The 18,228-nt window shown below is 42.8% G+C and overlaps 1 protein-coding gene across 2 annotated transcripts in view; it reads left to right on the forward strand.

The window, feature by feature from the left end:
- The first annotated feature begins 1,891 nt into the window (after positions 1-1,891).
- Positions 1,892-18,228, forward strand: part of LOC126237108 (glutathione S-transferase D5-like) — a 50,163-nt gene continuing 33,826 nt past the window's right edge. Inside the window, exons 1-2 of one of the 2 annotated variants that reach the window (XM_049946920.1) lie at positions 1,912-1,963; positions 12,546-12,660. The gene's annotated coding sequence lies outside the window, so the exon portion shown is untranslated. Of the gene's footprint in view, positions 1,964-12,545; positions 12,661-18,228 lie in introns of both variants that reach the window. The other variant, XM_049946921.1, reaches the window with a different exon arrangement.

Genomic DNA, 18,228 nt, shown 5'->3' on the forward strand with positions numbered 1-18,228 from the left:
ATGTAATTTAATTGTCGATCTCTTTAAAAAATGATTACTCAGACTAGTATAATTATTACAGAACAGATAAATTACAAGTCCGAACTGTATGCCCAATGGACCAGCTACGTTATCGCTTTGCGACTTTTTTTCAGTTTCCTTTTTGACGTTGCTGTAGCTCTCGCATTCGTTCGGAAATTGACCATTTAGGTTTTCTGGATTCCTTTCAACGGGAGTTTTCCTCTGATATGCGTTTCCTACAACTCTGAGCCTTTTTAAGAGCATATGAGACGACATGTTTCACTTATTTTGTAATTTTGAATTGAATACCGAATTTCACTTACATTCCAGCGAATTTTTTTGGTGTCTGACTTCTTGTCCTAGTAGCGCTCCTCAGGCTCTTGCGAATGACACCAGAATCAATGTCCTAGTTAAACGCTCCTCCGCGTTACAAAGCTTATAGCTCTAGGCGGCCTTAAGGCGATGAATAGTAGTGACAATATTTGCCGGATACATAATTATATTCACCGTCTAGGAGTGACGTAGAGATTTTGCACAGTAATATTGAGAACATCATGAACTTTGAAAATAGATTGCACTGCCAGAAAATATTGTGCCTTCTATGGGTAGAATTGCCAATATTCCCGACGGTCTTTCATGTGCTACACAGACCAAGGAGGTTAGGTTAGGTCTGTTGAGTGGATAATGGGTTTAGAACGATATATCGTTATTAACGCTGTGCATCGAAGTGTAAAAATACAGCTATTGCCGGCACTGTGGGACATTAGAGCGCATGAATACAAATAGAGGATTGAGAATGCTGAATCCAATGATTTGTTGCTCAGAAAATCTTTATTTTTAATAATTAACGAAAAGTCATTAATGAAAACATCTATTAATATTTCTCTGTGTATGCATTATTTACCAGTGCACGTATTTTGTAAATATCGAGTCCTGGAAAGAACATCAAGTAGCAAGGTATCGCAGTATAACAGATAGCAGTGACGTGATGGAACTGCGTATCTCGTATTATGTTGTTTTTTGATGATAGTGGAATATAGCCGTCAGCAGAATTTTGTCAATGTATGGAGGGAAACATTTCCATTAGTGTATCACATCTTGAACCATCAACATCCAAAAAGTTACGATAATCATCCCTCAGTTCTTTCAACAAATTTCGTGAGTGATCCTTCACACTCCGTGAGACAATTTGTTTTCTGCTTGCAGAAATTATAACAGCAGCAGCATTTCCACCGTCCAACATTCCGAACCAGAGAATTACCGCACATTATTACTGACAATATTATTGAGCATTCTTCGGCTAACGTCAATAATATTGCACAGGGATAGTGTGCCGTATTATTGACCGTCGAGTGGGGCTCTTTACACGAAACTAATTCGTAAACTAAATCGCGGATGCGCCTACGCTGGTACGAGGACGCCACAGTGAAAACGGACACTGCGCGACAAACACGTACAATGGTTCAAATGGCTCTGAGCACTATGGGACTCAACATCTGTGGTCATCAGTCCCCTAGAACTTAGAACTACTTAAACCTAACGACATCACACACATCCATGCCCGAGGCAGGATTCGAACCTGCGACCGTAGCAGCAGCGCGGTTCCGGACTGATGCTCCTAGAACCGTTCGGCCACAACGGCCGGCCCGTTATGGGCTCATCCAGTGTTTACGCATAAATAGTTAAGTAGCTATTGGCGATTAGAATCTGATGGTATTTTGCCACACGAGAAAGTTCGACCAACAAATGAACAGACGTTCTGACGAAGAAAACCTCCTGAGAGACCCCATTGATTTTTTCGCTTTATTACGTTCTTCATTGCAGGGCGTTGCGCAACCCACAACTCGGCAGCTGCGCACGTGCTCCTGACCTTGGCCGCGAGTAACGAGACAAGCGTAGGACTTACAGTCAGAGAGTGCGCGGCGTTGCAGGCGACAGCACGGTGCGTAGCGTCTGCACACAGGTACAGTTCACCGCCATATTGTTAGCTCTTTTATCTGTAATATCACGTAACATAATAGGTGATAAAGTTAGTGGAGGTACTATTACTATTTGTATGCTTGTTTATATCAAACGAAACTGTTACTTAGTGGCTCTCAGCACTATGGGACTTCAGTTCTGAGGTCATCAGTCCCCTAGAACTTAGAAATACTTAAACCGAACTAACCTAAGAACATCACGCACACACCCAAGCCCGAGGCAGGATTCGAACCTGCGACCGTAGCTGTTATATAGTGTGATGGTATGTTGGGTATTTTTAAAAACAGACGCGTTTCAACTCTTATTTAAATAGCGTTTTGTTGTAATCGTACTCAAATATTAAACATTGTTTTTCATTTTGCCAAACACTGACTGTAGACATAAGACATTAACATTTATACTTTGCCGTAAAATCAAATAGTTTTCACATCTGTTTTTCCTTCCAAATGTCTCAAACGCTTCGCAATGTTGTCACGTTGGAAGTTGAGGTACAGCATCTAATTATTACCGCAGATTCCCACGTTTCCCGTATGCTTTTCTTGAAACTGATAGTTTTTGTTTCCAAGAACTTAGCCCATGTATAATAACTACAGGGCCGGTCGGAGAACATTTTTTCCATACAAGTGACTTATTATTAGGCACCTCGCCTCTCCTCTTTTATCTCGTACACTTTCATCCATGACAGTTTCCGCTAGTAATCTTGAAACGCAGTGTATACAAAGCTTGCACATGGACACGCCCCTCTCAGCTTGGCGCCCCAAGCGATAGCTTACGATGCCCTCTGTGGCATTGTAGCGAGAAGGAAGCGACTCTGCCTTACTTCTCTGGTTTCTGTATCACTAACTTGGTGTCTTACTGCTTCGATAGTCCCTCGTCGCACAGTAGTAACGCTCAGGCGCCAGGTTCCATGTAGGTTGCGATCCTGCTGAAATGGAGTGTTTAGGGTTGCCAGTTGATAATTGTTAACAACGTTTGTACTATACTCGTTTTAATAAAGAAAATACGTCACGTTTGTGGACATTATGACGGAAGTTTGTCTCAGAACACTGTCTCAGATTGTAAGATCCTACTCCCGAAATGTCGTATCTTGTCCCTGCTAAGGTTGCACAACATTGCCTCCTATGATTTCATCACTAATGCTCCTTGCTGACGCTTCATTGTCATATGTACATGTAGCCTGGCTGCTACTGAGCATTCCCAATCGCATAAATGTGCGTAATACTTGGCTTAAACACGTAAAGGGAATACACGTATGCATTACAAGCTACTAATTGTGATTTGATCTGTTTAGAAATCAGAGCATATTAAGGTGAGCATGCGGTGCAGTAGCTCCTACTGTGCCGCAGACAACGGTGATGAATCTCCATGGAAAGAATACACTTTGTCGTCCGCACTGCGCACGTCTTCAACCGTAATACGCTGCCCTCCCCCATTCCGAGCCAAAAATTCAAAGACTCAACTGTTGAAATCTTGAGATAAAACTTACAATGAGAAATCGTTTTTTACAAAATACTGTTCTGAAATTCAGATTTTTAGAACATAATTTCCTATAATCAATACAACGCAAATGCAAAGTCCCATGATAGATCCCATTCATGGCAAAGTCCTTCTGGAGATAGTCTGCCGTTGCCTTCCACCGACGTGATAGGAAGAGTTATCTGCTTATTATTTTTCTTCTGTTTTTAATTTAATAATTTCATTGGCTGTTTGAGTGATCTTTCCTTATTTAACTTACAGTGACTATGATGAGTGTTCTGGACCATGCAGTGTGTTGTTATGGATGAAAGGAAGGGAAAGGGCAAAGCATGGTACCGGCACATAGCCTCTTCTTCACAAATAACACCAAGGCAGCCGTCGAGCTAAACGTCCCAATTCGATGGACGGATCATCATCAAGTGTCACATGCGCTCGCTTCAAGAGTCGCCACGGAATTGAATTCTGGACACTGGTACCAAGAGTGATGATCATGAATTACTGCGCAACCTCCTCTCCACCCCTTGATGGCCAAGTACAAGTCATGAAAATTTCATCCACCACCAGGATTCGAACCAGTTTACTTCCGAGTCGAGTAACACTGCACCAGCCTGCGTTGGCTCTCGGCTACGGAGGCAGGGAGTCAATAAAATCACAGAATGTAGTATAAACAAGAAGTTCTACAGTTCGTCCCTACAGCAGTGTCACTTTGCTCCCTGGTTCTATTGAGGTTGCTGGCAGTCGTAAATAATAGATAGTCGCTACGAAGGCTACAAATATGTACCGATAACAACTTCAGAACGAAGTTCAACTTATCTTGGATACACTAGCTGTCTATCACTCTCTCTCTCTCTCTCTCTCTCTCTCTCTCTCACACACACACACACACACACATATACAGTATCTCGCTTCACGCCTCGACCCATCACAACACATTGGTCACACATAATGGGCGAAAGCACAAATTTTTACGGGGGGGGGGGGGGAGGCAAAACTCTAAAATTAGAGAAATCAGTATTTGTCAGGCGTAGATTATCTTTATAATCTAAAAATAAGCGTGATTTTATGATTAACTTCAAAGCAAACTATCTGTATTATTGAAATGATTATTGATGTGACACATTTTTCAAGTCACTCTAAAATTGTATCTTTCATGTTAAATTTTACATATATCCAATAAAATAATCAATAAAAACGGAAGCAGTAAAATATTTTTAACAAATGTATTCATGTACCACTAACGTAAATCTTATAATGGGTGTGAAGATTCTGGAGTAATAAAAAAATCAGAAATGAGAATACTGATGACTATAAACGAAAGTAACCAGTCACGAAGAGCCTTTGAATAATGTTCGTCTACAGTGAAAACGAAGAGAATAGACAATAAAAATGCTTATACGCTGTTATATGTAACTTTGCTTACAAAAAATTCATCTATTCGCATTCACAAAAAATGAAGTTTCAGTCAAACCAAATGAAATGTTACAAGTTACGGCTCAAAACAATAAAATAATTAATTGCATTTCTAACAAGAGCTGATGAAGAAAAGACTACCCATGAACAACCAGATGTGATATGAGACTAAACAAATTTTAACATTACACCTGATCCTTTTTGACGGTGAATAACAATGGCCGAGATTTTTGCCTGAATTTGTCAATGACTAAGTTAGTAAAATCAGGTTTGTCAATTACTCTTCGCCGGCCAGAGTGGCCGTGCGGTTCTAGGCGCTACAGTCTGGAACCGAACGACCCCTACGGTCGCAGGTTCGAATCCTGCCTCGGGCATGGATGTGTGTGATGTCCTTAGGTTAGTTAGGTTTAATTAGTTCTGAGTTCTAGGCGACTGATGACCTCAGAAGTTAAATCGCATAGTGCTCAGAGCCATTTGAACCAATTACTCTTCTCCTGTCAACAAGTAGCATGTGAAGTCCACATAATCTGGTTTCAGTCGTCGTAGAACACAGCAATAATTTCACTCTTCGTTGGGTACTGAAGGATGGTTCAATAGCGCGTGTAGTTGCAGGCAAAGGAACAGCAAGGCGTAGAACTTTTTATCAAAGCAGGTAAAAATTCTGCATGTTTATCAATAGTATCAGTGATCGATGGATTTATAATCGTTTGTGCTCTCACTGGCCAAAAATCATCCCATAGTGTTGCTTCAGATATTATCAATATTATACTATTCCTGAGCCACTGTATCTCAGGGGCCACTTATCTTCGCCGACCTGTAAGTTGTGAGGTACATGTATCTCAGTATACTGAATTTCTTGTGAGTAGTTTCGAAAAGAGAAATATTAGTAGCAGTTTGGTGCACATTCAGACCTCAGCTAGATGTAGAAAATTGCAGAGCGAATCTAATGAGCATTGTGATTTGAGAAAATGCTTAAAATACAACGGTACCGACCGGCCCCCGTGTCATCCTCCTCCCAATGGCGTCACAGGATGCGGGTATGGTAGGGCATGTGGTCAGCACACCGCTCTCCCAGCCGTATGTTAGTTTCCGAGACCGGAGCCGCTACTTCTCAGTCAAGTAGCTCCTCAGTTCGGCTCACAACGGCTGAGAGCAGCCCGCTTACTAACAGAGCTTGGCACACTGGATGGTCACCAACCTAAGTGCTAGCCCAGCCCGATAGCGCAAAACTTGGTCTGATGGGAACCGGTGTTACCACTGTGACAAGGCCGTTGGCCTCTTACTTTGTTGGTGTCATCTATATAGCCTTCGTCACCTGAAACCGAATCGAGAATATTGGAAGATGTGTGTTGGAAAGAGAAAGGACTGATCTGTGTTACAGGTTGGTTTACCTGACGTCTTACGATGAAACATCAGTAGCTGACTGCCGCCAGGCCTTACCAGCCAAATTCGAATTATCGTTGTTTCCAGCTTTAGCGTACTAGAGTCCTCAGAATTAGCCTCATTTTCTGGACCTAGCAGAAGCGTTCACTCGTTGTTAAATAACTATTGTACTCTGAACGAACTCACCAAACTTCCTTACCCAGGCTGCACCTCTTTCCAGCACTATGACATTCTGTAACGTATTCTTGGATGTCATTTCGCGATGAAGACGACAAGCCTGCTGTGAAATCGATCGTTAAGGCATAGCGCAAGTGACGCTCTCTGAAACCGAACAATCACCCCACAAAGCACTACTTTTAACTATTGTTGATTGCGTTAAGAAGGCTGCAACGGGAATTTGATTCCGCTACAATTAGAACACGCCTCGTAGCCAACTTGACAACAACACTGCGATATACCGATACGGGATGGATGGGGTTCCCAAGGGGGGACAGCTTGAGACTGTCTCGTTTGAATAAACCAGTATCAGAGCCGAGATCATTAATACCAGCCACCTTCAAACGACTGCACGTAGAGGTGTTACTCAAGAATTTGAATATGGGAATTTAGTTGTTGATCCTGGTGCTACGCCACTTGAGTTGCATCAACTTTACGTAAATAATTATTAGAAAAATTAATTGATTCCCACCAAAATCTGTAACCAAAGAGAGGGTATGGAAAATACATTTAATTAGAGGAAGTGGTGGTAATATGGACCCTGCAACAAATATGGCCCCCTTTAATATCTTAATAACATTTAGCTGAACTCTAGTGGTTATAGCTGGAACTAGTCTACTAGTATCCTTACTGGCCTGTAGTAGCGCTGGAAGCAGGTCAGTACAGTGGTTGAGTGACAGTGAGGTTATATTTTTCCAAGCTCCTGTTCAAAACTTTGAGAGGTATGTGAATTTCACTTTATTAATGTACCATTATTGGTTAATACTTAGATGTAAGCACCATGTATACAACCTAGAAAGTGAAACTTCCTGACAGATTAAAACTGTGTGCCGGACCAAGACTCGAACTCGGGACCTTTGCCTTTCGCGGGCAAGTGCTCTACCAACTGAGCTACCCAAGCACGACTCACGCCCCGTCCTCACAGCTTTACTTCTGCCAGTACCTCGTCTCCTACCTTCCAAACTTTACGGAAGCTCTCCTGCGGAGCTTGCAGAACTAGCACTCCTGAAAGAAAGGATATTGCGGAGACATGGCTTAGCCACAGCCTGGGGGATGTTTCTAGAATGAAATTTTCACTCTACAGCGGAGTGTGCGCTGATGTGAAACTTCCTGGCAGATTAAAACTGTGTGCCGGACCGAGACTCGAACTCGGGACCTTTGCCATTCACGGGCAAGTGCTCTCGGTCCGGCACATAGTTTTAATCTGCCAGGAAGTTTCATATCAGCACTTGCCCGCGAAAGGAAAAGGTCCCGAGTTCGAGCCTCGGTCCGGCACACAGGGTAAAAGGAATTTATCCCCTAGAAAGAAATATATTTCAAGATGATGAATTCATCGCTGGGGAAGAAGTCCCGATTCTTGCGTCTGCTGACCAAGCAAAACAACAGAAACCCTAAAAGAGAGTTCAGACAGAAGAGGACCTTGATGCTATTGAAATTGCATTTAGTGGGTCTCCAAGGGATATCCATCCCATACCTGAGAAGATGAAAGCATCGTCTCGTGGTCGAAAACCGTGTGTTGCTAGTCTTGTGACAGGATCTCCATATATCTTTGTGACCGTGGACGTAGACGAGGGAAATTAACAGCTATCAAAAGAAACTTGACTTATATCACAGCCATCTTTTCTGGAACCCAAACCCAAACTCGTAGTAGATGGGATGGTGCAACTGGTCGCGGAAGAGGTGTTAGTAAGAGTAGTCGTCAGTTAAAAAAACTTTGATTAAGCAAGAAGAAATGGACAGTGTTGACTCAGATTGTGGTGACGATGACGTCATGGGGATCTCAACTGGTTCTGGTGATTCTCCATGTGACCTTCCTCCAACCAGATAAAGACGATGCTCCTTGCCTATTATGTGACTGGAAGTTTTCATATTATGTTCGTGGCGAATTATGGATGCAGTGCCTAATGTGCTCTTTATGGGCTCACAACGAATGTGCGGGGGCGGAGAAAGAGGACTCTGTTTGTGACTTCTGTCGCTAGTACTGTGCTACTTCGTACTTTTATGGTTTTATCTCTCATAATAAATACGTATTTTAATTAAAAAGCAATTCTTCGTTTCTCTTACAGCAAAAAAATCTTAAAATATGCTGGGGGTGCATATTACAAACGCCATGGAGGCCATATGAACTGCACATCTTGTTCGCAGTCAAATTTATCATCTTTGGGAAATAAAATAATAAAAAAATGTATTCTGACCTTTTTAAGGAATGTAATCAATATAAAGCCTTAGTTAACTGTCAGTAGAGTATAACTATATCAATTAAGGTACTATTATTCTATTATTGTTTTAGTGTTCAATATTGTAGTGAAAAAGAAACTGGGGGTCCATATTACCACCACTTCTTCTACTGCAAGTACATTCAATATTGACATCAAAAAGAGATTTATTTAAATCAAACATGTTCGTGTGAACACTGATTATGCATTGGAAAACATCAATAATAAGCATCAAGTACAACTGAAATCAAGCTTGAATGATTGCAAGATTGACCACAAGCGCTAACTGCTCTCTGTGAGATACTGTACAACTTAGTGTGTACCGGTGGCCAATAAAATCAGATGTGAATTATCATACAATGCACCATTGATTGATCACTCCAGAGAGTCTACTATGGAGCTTGCCAAATTTATTCATTTTGCAACCTCGGTAGAGTTGAGTTTACTTCAGAGGGGGTATTTTAACAGCCTATTTATTTCCTAAGTGCCAGAGCTGCATACATTAGCTTTATTGTTGTCGTTCTTAGTGTGGACGATGGCTGCATTGGGTGGAGGCCGATGCTGCAGTCAGGGCGGCTGTATGCCAGATCGACCAAAGGACCCTGGAGCGAATACCACAAAAGAAGCACAACCACGAAATTTCTAAATTTTGCGTTCAGCAGTCCAGAAGAGAACTGCCTCCCTTCCACACGGCAACCACCCAAAACCCATTGCGCTGGGTCCGACAGAAGTCTGTAAGTGCCATTCTGGGCTGAGGGGCAAATTTAGCGCCAATTACACCTCCGAAATTAGTATGCTCAATTACCACCACACATTATTTGAACATCGTCTAATGAAATAGCTTCCCGCCAGAGTAAACGGCGCTTTCAATCGTGAGCTGGCGTCATGGCTAAGCCACACAGATTTTACACGCAGGAAGCCATAACCATGGAAACATGCACTCACAATATGCAAAGACGGTGAGCTATTTATGGGGTCAGAGGGTTGCGATGCTGGACACACAGTTCTCGGAAGGTCAACAACCCATGCTGGCTCTGCAGGAGACCCCTCATCATTTTGCACACATGCAGCATACATCCATCAGAATGCGCCAGGGCAGCAAGGTGGACAGAACCCGAAAGGAAGCCACGAGCCCCAAGCCAGCGTACAATATTGACTGCACCGGACACGGTTACATCAGAGCCCAGTGCCCCACTAAGGTCAATTCCTCTCGCTCTTCCACGTGTGGTACCACATATCGATATCATCCCATGTGCGTCAAAGTTGACAACGGAATTACAAGTTTTCTTCAGATGCCGATAGCGATCGCGCGGTCTCTGACGGACCCAATGGTGCAAGGCCGCTGAGCCATGCCTCCGGCAGCTCCGTACCGCGAGTGTCCTATGCTCCACGATGTAGGACGGTCGGTGGCAGCCTCACGGCCCACTCACACTTCCAGCCCTTCTCTTCACTCTGTTAACTTGTTTGCTATTTATTTCTGCTCCTGTCCAGCTTTTCTACAACAGTTGTCACACTAGTCTGTAACCGACTTCTCATTACCTTTGTTTATGAAGTCGTACACAACAACAAGAACCTCCTCGACTCGCACCCCCTCAGCTGTGTGCGTGTGCGTGCCTCGCATGTACCAAGTGGCCACGAAACAGAAGGCAAAAAAAAGAGGTAGAAAGAAGAGAGTTCCACAACGTGCTCAGTTACTGTATCTGCATATCGGCCCACACACAATAAATAAACTTAGCATAATCGGCAAAATTGAGGAAGGATGGACGTGGAGGGCCTTCTTTCCGGGAGTGGGCGGCCCAGAAGGACCAGCCTTCAAGGAAGTCGATACGACTAACAAGAGCGGCCTTTTTCTGCCTTCATTTTATCTGCTGTACAGCAGCTTGCTCATTATTATGGAAAGGATAACGACTGACAAATGAATGAAGCCTGCGCTCTATAGTGGAATGTCTGGTACTACACCTTCAAAGGGAAGACGGTAATTGCAGTAGTATTTTCTCGGTGCGATTAGCCACACAGTGTTGGCTAAACGAGAGGTTTTGCAGAACCAAAGGTAATCACTTGCAGAAGAGTGCGAGAATTCTGTAATGAATAAAAACTCTTTATTCCGGATTACAGGAGGGGGATGGCAAGTGCCCATTGACCCCCGTTTCCTCTTCCTTTGTGGACATCTGTGTCAGCTTCACTGAGGCCAGTGCGGCGGAAGCTAATGTTACGTTGTGATTTAGTACACGTGTACTAATTTAAGTCCCCAGTGACGGCTTGTTCAGTGAGTTCACAAAAAATTCGCTGGGAAGTGCCGGAACACCGTTCCGGCTGAAAATACCCTGGTTGGCCACGGAATAGAGGTTATACTGAACAGCTACGTATTTCTTTGTGTACTGACGAACCCTCTTGTATGCTGACAAAACATCCTGTGTGTGCATCGAGTAGAGTTAATTTATTTCAACACGGTGCTTAATTTTTATCACAGTATGTAATATGCAATAAAAAGTAGGGCTCGCATAAAAAATAATTTAGTCTCGTTCTCATTGACTGCACCCCACCGTGGATATAGATTTCGCCTCCAACAAGTTGTATATGAAACATTTTCGTCTTTTGATGTATATTCGTCGAGGTATTCTTCTGCAAATGTTTGTATGGGACACAAGTGTGGCTCTTATGTCTCAAGGTCCATATTTTTCTTTTTGCTTCCTCGTAATTTGCTTTCATCGCACGAGAAAATGAGTTACGTGAAATTTGGGCTGCTAAGGAAAAGAGGGAACCGTGCCCTAGAGGAAAATGATATAAAAATTTCATTTACTTATGATCTCAAAAAAATTTCACTGAGTTAGAGGGTTAAAATTTCGATTCAGTTATCAAATTTGTTGTATTAACTTTAATAATTCAGTCTATAACAGCACTAAGAACAAAGGTTTTGAGGCAAATGTAATGAGAAAATCAAATACTTCTCTACAAATCCTTATTCTTTGATGAAGTAGGAATTTGCGACGGTATTCGGGTACAATGTGAAGCATGTACTGCTTCTAATTATCGGTTATTGTAAATAACTTGTTATAGCTCTCCATGGACTTGATGCATCTTCCTGCCGGATAATTTAAAACTTTCAGTTTATAGACTAAGTAAAAAGTGTTGATGAAATCTTCGTTTTTACATCAATATCAAGAATCTGTCTTAACTCCTAAGCACACACGCCGATTTTTGCGACGTTAGTACACGGTTGGAGTATTTTTTACAAAATATATTCTCCTGAAACTATTCAGAAAATCCCAATACACATGTATACATCACAAAACTATAGTACTTTAACAATGTACTTAATGATTTTTAAGATGTAAACACTAACTTCTTATAATTAAAAAAATTAAATAAAAGACAGTGTATTGTAGCGCATTTTCTTTTATATCTAACTAGCATTATTTCCGACACATTCTTCGCAAATTTAAAATGTATGTACCTTGCATATTCAAGTGCAGCAAATCTTGCACACAGTTTTGATTTTCCCGTCATTTTTCCGGGGACGCGTCTATCATCTCTCAGAAAACAATCTAGCTTCCTTCTGTCTTAGCTCCTCCACACCAGTGATGGACCTCACAGGAGATTTGATAAGTGATGGAAAGTGTTTCTTGGTGGTGCAAAGTTTTTTCAGGAAGTGCCACCATTTCCTTCCTAGCTTCCTTGAGATATTGCAGCCATATCCTCCGAATGATCTCTGTCTACCTCTTGTTCAGTATCCGTATTACCATCATTCCCATAAATGTGATCATTTTCGCTCTCAGATTCATGATTTATCTCATACTCGTTTGCACAATGTCCTGCACAGGATGCTTTGTCTTTATCATGTTCGAATCTGCAATCTGTTCCCAGAGCTCAGTGGCTACGTCAGCACACGCGCTGGATATTTTTTATCCACGGACTAGAAGACACATCTTTACTCAAAAAGTCAGTGCGTGAAACTGGAGAACTTACACATTGTTGGAAGGCATGTGGAAGATCACAGTTTGCCTGACAGTACTGCCAACATATCAAAGCTGCAGCGATGTTTACTTTACCCCATGTGTATCCCTACAGGTTAAGGAACTCGTCTCTCAGGTCAATTCTGGTAAAAATAGCCTGTTATTATTATTAAACTGTTAATTCCAAAAGTTGATGATTTTTATGATTTCATTGATTTCTAGTTGGACCCGACCAGCTAGACAAGTGCTTTTTCATTGATTCCTAGTTGGACCCGTCGAGCTAGACAAGTGCCTTACAACGCCAGGCCCGAACTCAATCCGCGCTGCCAGCTGTAGACAAGGGACGATGTGCCAACCAGACTGGATGTGGTTTTTAGGTTGTTTCCACATTAGACTAGGTGAATTCTGAGCTGGTTCCCACATCACACTGCAATTACAACTTCGCAAAAATTACGAAACGGTCTCACACAATCAGATAGGATAACACTAGAGACAGACAGAAGGGGTACACAATCCCGTCCTGCTGGTGGGGCAGGGGAGCAGGGGGAGGAGTGGTGACAGGAAGAGCATCCGACCCTTCTACCATTAATATTGCCAGACTAACAAGCCAGCCCCCTCAGGAAGATTAATTAGAATAAATGAATTCAAGAGCATAGATACAGTACACAGGTACCATGAATGATGCACTTGAAAGATATCACAATGAACATGTTAATACGTAAAACATTAGACAGACTATCGCAATCCGTATACGGTGGTTTGACTGGATAAGGGCAGAGAACTACAATATGTGATCAAACGTATCCGGATACTTCAAAAAACATACTTTTCCATATTAGGTGCATTGTGCTGCCACCTGCAGCCAGGTACTCAATATCAGCGACCTTAGAGCAGAATGGGGCGCTCCGCGGAACTCACGGACTTCGAACGTGGTCAGGTGATTTTGTGTCACATGTCTCATACGCCTGTACGTCAGATTTCCACTCCTAAACATCCCTAAGTCCACTGTTTTCGAGTGGAAACGTGAAGGGATTCGTACAGCACAAAAGCGTGCAGGCCGACCGTCTGTTGACTGACAGAGACCACCGACAGTTGAGGAGGGTCGTAATGTGTAATAGGCAGACATCTATCCAGACCATCACACAGGAATTCCAAACTGCATCAGGATTCAGAATGAGATTTTTACTCTGCAGCGGAGTGTGCGCTGATATGAAACTTCCTGGCAGATTAAAACTATGTGCCGGACCGAGACTCGAAGTCGGGACCTTTGCCTTTCGCGGGCAAGTGCTCTATCAACTGAGCTACCCAAGCACGACTCACGCCCCGTCCTCATAGCTTTACTTATGCCAGTATCTCGTCTCCTACTTTCCAAACTTTACAGAAGCTCTCCTGCGAACCTTGCAGGACTAATACTCCTGAAACAAAGGATATTGCGGAGACTTGGCTTAGCCACAGCCTGGGAGATGTTTCCAGAATGAGATTTTCACTCTGCAGCGGAGTGGGCGCTGATATGAAACTTCCTGACAGACTAAAACTGTGTGCCGGACCGAGACTCGAACTCAGGACCTTTGCCTTTCGCGGGCAAGTGCTCTACCAACTGAGCTACACAAGCACGACTCACGCCCCGTCCTCACAGTTTTACTTCTGCCAGTATCTCGTCTCCTACCTTCCAAACTTTACAGAAGCTCTCCTGCGAACCTTGCAGGACTAGTACTCCTGAAAGAAAGGATATTGCGGAGACTTGGCTTAGCCACAGCCTGGGGGATGTTTCCAGAATGAGATTTTCAGGATCGACTGCAAAAACTATGACAGTTAAGCGGGAGGAGATTTCATGGTCGAGCGGCTGCTCATAAGCCACACATCACGCCATTAAATGCCAAACGATGCCTCGTATGGTGTAAGGAGCGTAAACATTGGACGAGGCCTACATTGAAGTTTTAAGCACCTTCTTGCTTATCACTGTTGAAGAGCAATTCGGGGATGGCGACTGCATCTTTCATCACGATCGAGCACCTGTTCATAATGCACGGCCTATAGTGGAGTGATTACACGACAATAACATCCCTGTAATGGAGTGGCCTGCACAGAGTCCTGGCCTGAATGCTATAGAACACCTTTGGGATGTTTTGGAACGCCGACTTCATGCCAGGCTTCACTGACCGACATCGATACCTCTCCTCGGTGCAGCACTCCGTGAAGAATAGGCTGCCATTCACCAAGAAACCTTCCAGCACCTGACTGAACGTACGCCGGCGAGTGTGGAAGCTGTCATCATACTGAACTCAAGCATTACCGATGGAGGGTGCCACGAACTAGTAAGTCATTTTCAGCCAGGTTCCGGATACATTTGTTCACATAGTGTATGTCTCGATGTACACACTGGCTAGGAAAATACACATATTACAAATTACGTTTTTTTCGTATAGTCATAATTCAAATTCATCACGGAACACAAACATTTTTTAAGTAGTAAGAGCCTTTCACTACCCGCCTCATGTGATGCATAGCCCCTGCAGTACGGAAAGATGCTCCACGTAATCACACTTAACTCTAAAAATTTGTTATAATCCTCTATAGGTTGCGGTCGTCACGAAGTATCTAGTTGACTTTTACGTAACTGAATCCCAGTTAGAATTTATTAACATCGATAGCACAGTAAGTCCTTAGAAACTTTTTTTGAAAATTGTTATAATCGCACCTGATCTTCTAAGCCCATCATTCTCTCAATAAGACTTTCGAGAGTGGATTATCACGTTTGAGAGTGCATTTACTAGTCAGATAAATACAAGAGTAAATTTTCTAAAAATTTGCAATCAAATCATACATTACTTCTGAGAGTTCGCATATTTGATGCTGCTGTGTCAACAAGTAACGGTTTTTGGATTGAAGACGCAGTTCAGAGGACTGTAACGTGGTCTATTCCAGTCGGAAGCTGCAATGAAGGCACTCCAATACCTTCCTTGTTCGACTGCAGGGATCAGTCGATTGTGGAACCACAATCAATGCACAGCGCTAAAAAGACACTTTGCAGAAACTGCGACGTACCACGAAGTCGAAACGCCCAGAAATGGTGTCGGACGGAATCATCCTGTTGCACAATAACAACCGCCCCACACTGCCAATCGGGCGAAGGATTCGCGCCGGCCGAAGTGGCCGAGCGGTTCTAGGCGCTACAGTCTGGAACCGCGCGACCGCTACGGTCGCAGTTTCGAATCATGCCTCGGGCATGAATGTGTGTGATGTCCTTAGGTTAGTTAGGTTTAAGTAGTTATAAGTTCTAGGGGACTGATTACCACAGCAGTTAAGTCCCATAGTGCTCAGAGCCATTTGAACAATTTTTTTTGGAATGTTTCGCTTCAGCGATTTGGTGGGGAAACACTGTGAAACGTCCCCTTAGAAAAATTAATGAATTACTGTGCTGGAAAAGCTCTTACATTACTTGCTTTTCAAATAGCTGAGCAAAACTGAACGTACTCAGACATTACTCTCTTTACTTATTCTGATCAACACTAAACTGACACACAATAGTTTTAGCGCAACGCAGTCTGACTTTCAATAATCCCTACAAAAGAATGGCCCTGACTAACAATAAGCTATACGTTTCATGAATCACTTACCTCACAAAAATCTTCGTTACTCAAACAACTGCAATACAGCGAGCGCCACTATTGCCAGCTAAATAAAAGACTACTGAAGGCACTAACTACTGATAGAGAACAAACAATGTATTTACCTTAATAGTGTTCAAAAGTCATAATATATATATCAGATCATGACATCCAATCTTACATATTTACTCTCTCTGGTGGACACACGTCCAGATCATCCACTCTCAAAACTCCGCCATCTCACTCCCCACATCCACCACTGCTGGCGGCTCACCTCCAACTGCGCAACGCTACGCGTTGTTAACATCCAACTGCCCAATACTACAATGGCGAAAATTTCAACAATGCCAACCAGCCACAGACTGCACACAGCACAGCCAGTGATTTTCATACTGAGCGCTAGGTGGCGTCACCAACATAAACACCTAAACAGCCTACTTACAGCTGCATCATCCTCCGCACAACCAGGATCTTTCACCGTGTACTCTTCACATCGTTGGCGACCTGAGGAAAGACGTACGTGAATGCCAGTTTCAGTTGGAAGAGGAAGTGGAGGAGTGGAAGCGGTTGTGGACACGTAGCGGGCGACCGCGTTTTACGAAACAGAAACTGATTGTCTCGTATCCCAGCGGGATAAATGTCTTAACGCTAGTAGGCCTTACTTTTGACTGAAGCCATTCCATGGTCTCGTTGTCTCGTGTGTTCGGTTTTCATCTTACATCCATTGTGATCTATGATCCCAATGGACTGTAACAGTTTACTGTTTCTTATCTTAAAAATGGTTCTTGATTTCGGTAGCTTTTTTGTCGCGGATTTTCTCCCAGCAATTCTGAGTAATATTCCTGTTGTGACTACAAAGTCTTTCGCTACGGTCAAAAAGTTCTCAGTTCGATAAAAAGTTATCGGTGAACACATAGAGCCGCTTTCATTCTGCAGTGCAACAACACAGAGTCCGAAACAGACAAGGAATCATACTGGTACTCCACCCATCCAGGAAAATTAATGAAATGTTACTTCGTGTTTAAGATACGCTCGCCTTGGAATGCCAGGGATTTACAATATTCCTCGTCGGTGTTGCAGCGGTTACGTAAGCTAAACCATGTGAACTGATGCCGACCGTATGTGGAGCATCCGAGTTAGCTGAAGCACAGCAATTTTAAAAGATTAGTGATGGGTAAGCACAGTCTACTAAATAAGTACAACACTATGTTTGAATATATGATAATTCTTGGCCATGCTTCGAACTAGTGGGACTTGGTGATTTGAGAAGGAGTGAAAAATAGACTAAGTGATAAAAACTTCGATAGAGACACAGGGTATGCACTTAGTAATGCATAGAATCGTGCACTTGATTACAACAGAACACAGAGATAAATGTCACTTAGTTTACCATTTGATACGAGTGATAGCGCTTTTGATTGTAAACACATTAATGAGGTGCTAAAGTAAAGAGAAAACCCTCACAAGGGAGGAGGGGTGCAACAAATCTTATTTGACGAAATGTCACTTTCCTATTAATCTTTGCCAATTACGGTGAGTACGAACGAAACGTTTGTTAGTTTTGTGAGTGTCCAGTTACTGCCAAGTTCGGGACTAACCTTTTTGTGTTGCGCCCCCCCCTCCCCCCTCTCTATTTGTGTGTTCATAGAAACTAACTTGTTTTGCGTCATCAGTTATCTGATTGGTTTGATGCAACCCTGCTATCCTGGGCTAAGGCTTCAACTCAGAGCAGCACTTGCTCCAAGTACTCTGTATTATTTGTTGGGTATATTCCAACCTTCCTTTTACAGTACGGACTATTCCCGTGGTCTAAGGGGTTTTCTATTGCACTAAAATGTTTGCAAATAGAAAACGCCAGTGGCAGTGGACAAGAAAGCCCCTGTTGCACCATTTCTTGAAGAAAGATTGTTTAGCTGAAGTAGCGCAAGCAATATACAAAGCTATTTTAGTTTTTGCTTTGAATCACATTTTATTGTAACATTCTAT

The sequence above is a fragment of the Schistocerca nitens genome, chromosome 2 (assembly GCF_023898315.1).
Source record: "Schistocerca nitens isolate TAMUIC-IGC-003100 chromosome 2, iqSchNite1.1, whole genome shotgun sequence".
Classification (NCBI taxonomy): Eukaryota; Metazoa; Arthropoda; class Insecta; order Orthoptera; family Acrididae; genus Schistocerca; species Schistocerca nitens.